Here is a 7,392-nt window from a genome sequence, read left to right as displayed (position 1 = left end):
ATAGATAGATAGATAGATAGATAGATAGATAGATAGATAGATAGATAGATAGATAGATAGATAGATAGATATAGTATCTGAGTGAGAAAGGTGGAATGCAACGGATCACATGACCAATAGTAAAGTCGTCATCACCAGTATCACTACAATTATCAAAATCCTTACCATCATTATTAATATTCATTTATATTCATTAATGCCCTCTGATCACATTACAGACTTTTTTTATTCAATAGTAGTTAGTAGTAGTAGTAGTAGTAGTAGTAGTAGTAGTAGTAGTAAGACTGATGAAGGCAAAGTCGAACGGCCTAGGGCTTAACAGGAGCAACAACAACAGCAACATCAACAACAATGATAATAAAACACCTACGAAAATCCACCATGTTTAATGTTAATGAGGATTCTTGATGTGTCTGTGTTTGTTTGTGTGTGTGCGTGCGTGTATACAGCCATATGCACACTTACATTCATATATACATATATATACATGCACGCAGACTCATGCGTGTATATGTATACGGATATATATATGCATATGCAACATGCCTACATACATGTATGTGTTTATATGTATGCATTTGGATGTGTGCGTAAACGCGTGCGTACGTGTTTCTGAGAAAAAAATGTGTGTATGTGAGTGGTGGGGTGTAGAAAAAATCACACACGAAAAATAAATAAATGCAAAGGGGAAACTAAAACAAAAGATAAAAGAAAGAAAAAACTTGGTGATGTGTAGGGAGAGGAGGAGAGAATGGTAAGGAGAGGGAGGAAATGGTTGTGTGTGTGTGTGACTGAATGAGAAAATGATGGTGACAAGAAAATAGAAATAATGGTAGATCGATTGATCGATCTACTTTATTGAGAGGAGTAGGAAGAAGTCGGTAAGATGACATGAAGTAAAAAGGGGTGAGTGAGAAAAGAAAAATATTGAGAGAGAGAGAGAGAGAAAAGGAGAGAAGAGAGAGAGAGAGAGAGAATGCGTGTGTGTTTGAATGTATAAGAGAGCGTGAGTGAAAGGAAGATTGTGAGTGAAGAGGGAAAGACAGAGAGAGCCAGGGTAAGAATAAGAATAACATAAGTTAAAGTTTGTGATAACGAGAAAAGGAAGTTAACAGAGAGAGGGGGGTATAGAGAAGAGAGTGAGTGAGAATGTATATATAAAAGAAAGAAAAATTGTGTTGGTTTAAGACTTGAAATGAGAAGGGAAAGAGAGAGACTGAGAGAGAGAGGGTGAGAGTGAGGAGAAGATAGATAGATAACAGTTGACAGATATAGTATGAGTCAATAAATGTGTAGGAAGGAGAAAATATTTCAGGGAAGGAAGAAAGGGAGAGAAAGAGGGTGGGAGAGAGAGAGAGAGCGGGAGAGAGAGAAGGAGGGAAGAGAGAGAGAAAGAGTGGGGAGAGTGACAGAGAGAGAGAGAGATGAAAGAGAAAAAGATGTGAAGTTGTTTAACGAGTGTTGAACAACTCTGTTGAAATTGTCGAAAAAAGTTGACATTACTGAAAAAATGTAGGAGGAGCTTAATAGATGGTACCGGCTGGACGTATTGACAACATCGACATTTGTCTAACTTCAAACACCCCGGGTACCTTTCAGATATCCGGACACTTTACTCAAAATCTGTATTTATTGAATGACACATCATGCAACTATTAGTTGGACTGCCCTTTGGAAGAAGCACACAATCATTTGATTCGCAATTCAAGAACATTCTTCTTTAGTTACGATGAACGTAGAGAAGGCTTAGAAGGAAAATTTATAAACTTTTTTATTATACGAGATCCAGATTATCTTGTGGCCTCTTTTTGTTTGGCTTGTTATGGCTTTTCGTTTGTCTTCGGAGCCTTGGCTTTCGTCTGAGAGTTAGCTTGTCTTCGGAGTCTTTGCTTTCGTCTGAGAGTTAGCTTGTCTTCGGAGTCTTGGCTTTCGTTTGAGAGTTAGCTTGTCTTCGGAGTCTTTGCTTTCGTCTGAGAGTTAGCTTGTCTTCGGAGTCTTTGCTTTCGTCTGAAAGTTAGCTTGTCTTCGGAGTCTTGGCTTTCGTCTGAGAGTTAGCTTGTCTTCGGAGTCTTTGCTTTCGTCTGAAAGTTAGCTTGTCTTCGGAGTCTTGGCTTTCGTCTGAGAGTTAGCTTGTCTTCGGAGTCTTTGCTTTCGTCTGAGAGTTAGCTTATCTTCGGAGTCTTGGCTTTCGTTTGAGAGTTAGCTTGTCTTCGGAGTCTTGGCTTTCGTTTGAGAGTTAGCTTGACTTCAGAGTCTTTGCTTTCGTCTGAGAGTTAGCTTGTCTTCGGAGTCCTGGCTTTCGTTTGAGAGTTAGCTTGTCTTCGGAGTCTTTGCTTTCGGTTGTGAGTTAGCTTGTCTTCGGAGTCTTGGCTTTCGTCTGAGAGTTAGCTTGTCTTCGGAGTCTTTGCTTTCGTTTGAGAGTTAGCTTGTCTTCGGAGTCTTGGCTTTCGTTTGAGAGTTAGCTTGTCTTCGGAGTCTTATTTAAGGCTTGGTCTTTCCTTCTTCTGGTGCATTATAAGGTAGATAAAATTTGTTGTTACTCTTGATGATTTAGCCTCAAAATCAGTCCTGATCGAGCTTATTTAATGTCAAAGAAATTCCATCCCTGAATATAGTGTCTTTTTGAAGGAAATCTAGGATTAATGTTATACATTTCCTTTTAGGATTTTGATGGTCGTATCTTATCCTGCTAAGATTTTTGCTTTTCTTCAAAGGTGGTTTTACCTTTCATCCTTCAGTGTTGATAAAGTAAAGATACTGCAGTTGATATTATCGATTATTCTTTCCTCTATCCACAAATTTCTAACGTTGTACAAATACAAGAACCCATTAAGACTGTGGATGTATCGTTTGAAGGACAGATTTAGCTGCTGTTTCTATCTACGAACATACAGAGGCTAACTCGTTGGTATTTGTTTCCCTTCATATATGTAAGAGTAATGGAGACAAGGGAAGTAATGCTGCTAGTATTGAAGGAATTCTTAAGAACGATTGTTTTTTTCCTGAAGCGATAAGGCTTCCGAAGCCAGATACTCAGTTTCGCTGGTAGGTGACCCAGGTCGCCATATTCCCTCTGAATAAGACGATGCCTGTTCGCTGCAGAATTCAAGTGCAGCAAGTTAATTCTATCGACCCCACGACATAACTGGTACTTTATTTTATCGAACTTTCAAAGAGATGAAAGGCAAACTTGACCTCAATGGGATTTAAACTAAAAGCCGGAACAGATGTCGCAGAACATTTTGTCCGGCGTGCCAACGATTCTGCCAGTTTGCCGTCATCAAAGGAAAAGTTAACTTCGGCAGAATTTGAACTCTGAACGTAAGGAGTCGGAAGTGATTCTGCTAAACTTTTCGTCTGACGCGCTAGCGATGGGATTACGTGAACGGTTAATCCCTTTTCTCCTTCACGATTCAGTTCAGGTCTTAATTCTTAGTTCAGAAGATAGATAATATAGCACTCCCTGCTACGGAAACACACGAGTCACGTGTTTCTCACTACACCTTATCCTCCCACTTCCACTACTATCAGAGGTCATGGTTGCTATCAAAAGGTCATAGCTGCTTGCCTTCCATCCCATACTTTAGCCATAAACAAAAACGAACATATATTCGCTTTTGTTTATATTCAATCTAACGGAGATGTGATAGTTCTTTTTTTTTTTTTTTTTTTTAACATCAATCAGTTTCTTCTGAGTTTCTCGTAAGGAAACATTTTATTGATTTATTGCGGCGGGAAACTAGGATAAAACAATTCATAACCCTCCCTCACGAAGAACTTGAAGATAATAAAGTTTAATATTCATTATTGTGTACTCCCGATTTCTTATTGCTAAAAAATAATTTTCGGTGTCTGTCCCGGCTCTTTATATTCCGCACACAGTCTAATTTGCCTTTCATTCTCCCGGGGTCAATAAAATAAACTTCAAGTCAAATCTGGGGTTGATATAATAGACTACCCACCACCACCACCACCACCACCACCTCCTCATACACACTATATCCCGTAATTTCTGGCCTTGTATCTATGTTAGAAGCAGTATTAATAGAATCACTGTCGTCGTCCTCCACGTTACGGAAGTGAGGTTGTGTCCGAAAGCCTTGCCACATTGCAAAAATTTCGAACTGAATCGTCCGCATCGAAACCAACGGGTAAAGGCTTTAGTTTATTCGTGTATAGAGCTGTTGTGACAACCCTGGAACTATAGAAGCTAATGCATAGAGCCATCGGGTCTGCTGCGGAGAAACGTAATATATACACGGTAGTAGTGTTAGTTGTGGTGGCAGCCAAGTTTTATAATCGATGAACTGGAACAGTCGTTAGGGCGTCGGATTCAATGCTGTGGTGTAACATGCCGAAACCAACTTTAACTTCTCATTTTTCGTAGTTCGATAAATAAAGTACCAATTCAGGATTGGCGAATCATCGGACGAAATGCCTTGCGGTATAACGGTTCCGGCTCTTTGCGTTCTGAGATCATATTCTGCCAAGGGATTCAAATGCGGCTGATGGGCAAAGCATGGCACCTAGAATTGAGTAGGGGAGGGAGGTGGTTGTGTGCCTTTTACAGTTGAACGATGAAGAAATAACACTACAATAATCCATGCAAATCCGCAGATAATTCAACACTGCAGTTCCGTAGATTTTTACCGCTTACTTAGGGCTTCTGAGATGGTGGGTGAGAGGGAAGAAGTTATCCTCAAAGCAGTGGCCTGAACCTCATGCTTGTAACAGAGTGAATCCCGTTAAATGCATCCAGCAGAATGGCACATTAGCTGAGTGACCCCCGCTAAAGACACCCAGCAGAGTGGCACATTAGCTGAGTGAACTTCGCAAAATGTACTCGGTTTATAACAATACGCATATAGCCGAATGACGGATTAAGTGTAGTGGTTATGTACCGGATAAAGCGTGAGCGGAGAGACCAAACAGTCAGCCAACCTACAAACCAAGTTTAATGCTTAAAAGCCCATACGAAAAGAGCAGGATTAAATACCACAAGGTATCCCTTCTACTGTCCTAACAATTCTTAAATTCATCGCCTTCGACTGGTACCTTGAAGGAATGAAATGCATAGTTGACCTCGACGAGATTTGAACACAGATCGAAGAAACCCAGAACGAATATTGCAAGGCATTTCGTCCTACACTCTAGCAATTCTGCCAGTTGATCTCCAATAAAACGATTCTGCTACTACAACCATTACTGCAGCTCCTTACATACCAAGAACTCTATCTTTGTTGATAAAACTGCATACCACTAAAACTTCTTCCTTCTTTAAGCTTTCAACCCCTGACGTGCTCTGGATATACGGCGTGCTTTGGGATGTTAAATCATCTAGCGAAGTCCATCCCTCTCTGGGTGTAAACAAAATGGATTTCTAAAGGGGGGGGGAGAAGAAGAAGACGAAGAAGAAGAAGAAGAAGAAGAGAAGAAGAAGAAGAAGAAGACGAAGAAGAAGAAGAAGAAGAAGAAGAAGAAGAAGAAGAAGAAGAAGAAGAAGAAGAAGAAGAAGAAGAAGAAGAAGAAGAAGAAGAAGAAGAAGAAGAAGAAAGAGGCTTATTGGCTGATGTTTTATTTATTGGCCACACCCACGAAAAAAGGATGACTGGCGAAGTTGACTTCGATGGAATTTGAACACGGAATGCTAAAAAGGAATGACGGAAAGAATTCTGCAAGGCCTTCTATTTGACACTGTAACAAACTTGTCAACTCGCTGCCGTTGCCACAGTTCTTGGCTTCATAATACTACAACTATAAATATGGTAATTACATAACACAAGGACCCCCACTACAGCTAAGAGACAATCCATTATTATCATACAGCTTTGCAGATAAACCACATCACTATAACAACCTCCACGGCTACAACTACGGCTACAAACTTTTATAAATATAGAAGTGTAATATTCTCTGTATAACCACTCTAATAATAATACTTAACCTCTGTATTCTGGAGTGAAGTCAAGTGACCTTGTGGTTCGGCTGTTGCAGACACGATCGCCAGGACTAACATGGAATCACCAACAAATGGTGGATGCAACGACGCATTGTTACAGGATATGCCCCTCATACTACTACTACTACTACTACTACTACTACTATTACTACTGCTGCTGCTGCTGCCACTGCTACTACTACTACTACTACTACTACTACTACTACTACTACTACTACTACTACCACTCTGCTTTATATATATATATATAATATATATATATATATATATATATATATATATATATATATATATATATATATATGAAAAAACAAGTCAAAAATAGAAAATGCTAAGATAATTTTATAGTGAATCTTCAGTACCGGTTTCGGTCATTTTGAGACCTTTTCAACTGTAACGATTAAATAATTAAATTTAGAAAAATTAGAAGAAAAGTTTTTTTAAAAGAATATTTCTATAGTAGTGTTCAGATTTAAGTGGCATTCTGCCTTTCTCTGACTCCCTTGTTTGCACTTGTGTGTTCGAGGGACCTCGAACACACAAGTGCAAACAAGGGAGTCAGAGAAAGGCAGAATGCCACTTATATCTGAACACTACTATAGAAATATTCTTTAAAAAAAACTTTTCTTCTAATTTTTCTAAATTTAATTATTTAATCGTTACAGTTGAAAAGGTCTCAAAATGACCGAAACCGGTACTGAAAGATTCACTATAAAATTATCTTAGCATTTTCTATTTTTGACTTGTTTTTTCATATATATCAACTCGTGTGTTCCTTTCCACCTTATACATATATATATATATATATATATATATATATATATATATATATATATATATATATATATATATATATATATATATAACCAACTCCTGTATGTCTGTAAGTTTGTATATATATATTTATAACCAACCATTGTATGTATGTAAGTATATAAATATAAACATATAAACATAGTTATTTTATTCCACATGAGGAGATAAACAGGAAAAAGTTGAAAGTGTACTGCGATTCATATAAAAACATCTAAATGAATCTCAAGTGCATTTTCAACATCTTTTTTCTGTTTATATATATATAAACACTGTAATTACCATAAAACTTCTACATCACTTCTACAACTCAACAGACGCCAAGATACCATGAAATCACCAATACATTATAGTCAATGCAAGCGTATAATGTCACCTCAACACTTCTGCACTGACTAAAAGACCACTGTAGATACTACATCACTACTACACCAACTAGAACATAATCGCAGCTACAATACTACTACTACGATCGTAATAATACCACTAGTGGCACTGTACTATTCCTTCAATAACAAAATCACTATAGTTACAATAACACCATCAGATTCTTACTGATACTACGAGAACTACTCCAGGATCAGTGGCTCCCTATTACAAGAGAAAGCCACTAGAAAGCC

Source organism: Octopus sinensis, linkage group LG16 (genome assembly GCF_006345805.1).
Source record: "Octopus sinensis linkage group LG16, ASM634580v1, whole genome shotgun sequence".
In the NCBI taxonomy this organism is placed as follows: Eukaryota; Metazoa; Mollusca; class Cephalopoda; order Octopoda; family Octopodidae; genus Octopus; species Octopus sinensis.
This window is presented reverse-complemented; position numbering follows the sequence as displayed.